We start from the raw sequence: 1,373 nt of genomic DNA on the forward strand, positions 1-1,373 counted from the left end.
ATTATTATTCTATTTTAGTGGGTTAGACAGAAAACTATGGTGGTGACCAGTGGCCATTAGGTATGGAAGGGCAGTGAAAAAGAATGGGTAGAATAATTCTGATAGTGGGACAACATGGGGACTTTAGTGATAGGAACAGTCATATGGGATGCTATCAACCCACAGCATCACAGAGCTATTATACTATGAGTATTCTGAAGTATATAATATAAACAAAACATTTTTTTTCCAAAGAACCATTCTGGAAATAAATTTCAACCAAATCCCAGAGAAGAGATTTATAGATGGTGTGTGAATGTGTACATAACGTATATATATATATATATATATATATATATATATATATAATGGCCACATTCAAGTCTATTGCCCTACTTACTTACTAACATTACTCTGGCTTCCACTGATGAAGATATTTTGATGTGAGAACATAATGTTAAAGGAAATAAAGACTGGGTGTAAAACATAACTCAATTTGATATGTTACTGATTAAAAACAAAAAGACATCCTCTCTCTGGAAAAGCTTACCATGGGCTAAGACTATATATATATATATATATATATATATATATATATATATATATATATATATATATATATATATATATATATATAAAGATTGGTAATAATACTTACCTGGCAGGGGAAATACCATGATCACAAAGGTGGTTTCCCCAGGGCGAGGCTTATCCATTGCATTCCAGATGTGCTGACCCCTGCGATTTCCCCAAATGTGGGAAACTCGACTGCATAATTTGTGGTAGTGGGGGACTGCATTCGCACTCTCCCCTGTAAAAAGAAATAAAAAAGATTGGCAATAGGTTAGCTAACCTGTACCAACACCCATCCATTCACCAGCATTCCATTGTCCACCACCAATTTCCTACAATTGGCAGTTGTAAAATCACCCCTTGGACCCTAGTATGAATGAGGGTCATGCATGAAATAATCCAAACCAGGCTGAAAGTGAAACACATATAGTCTAGCAATCTTCTACCCTATATCTCCCCCAAACTGCCTACCAGAACTGTTTTTATTGAGTACAGAGACCACACCTATGTAGGGCAGTAAGGACAGATAGCTCAGGCTATCCTGAGCCTCTTCCACCCAGGTTTACATATAAGACAATCTTTGGAGGTTAAACCAAGTTGTAAACAAACAGATATAAAGGAACCAAGAATGATCTTTGTTTTGGGTAAAATAAGGTATAACCTAATAGTCAGTAGACTTTAAAAATACACTAACCACATGAAAAAATAGATAGTAAAGGGTTACATAGAACTATGCCTAGCTAACACAAACCAAAAGCTGGAGCAACTCCATTATAGGTAAAAAAAAAAAAAATTCAGAGGAAGAAAAGTAGCTATTTAAA

General features: G+C 35.0%; 1 non-coding gene across 1 annotated transcript; it reads left to right on the top strand.

Moving 5' to 3' along the window:
- Window positions 1-629: 629 nt before the first annotated feature.
- On the top strand, window positions 630-793 carry LOC126017184 (U1 spliceosomal RNA). Its single transcript, XR_007498835.1, has one exon. It is a non-coding gene; the product is annotated as a U1 spliceosomal RNA (small nuclear RNA).
- Window positions 794-1,373: the final 580 nt, after the last annotated feature.

Source organism: Suncus etruscus, chromosome 8 (assembly GCF_024139225.1).
Source record: "Suncus etruscus isolate mSunEtr1 chromosome 8, mSunEtr1.pri.cur, whole genome shotgun sequence".
Classification (NCBI taxonomy): Eukaryota; Metazoa; Chordata; class Mammalia; order Eulipotyphla; family Soricidae; genus Suncus; species Suncus etruscus.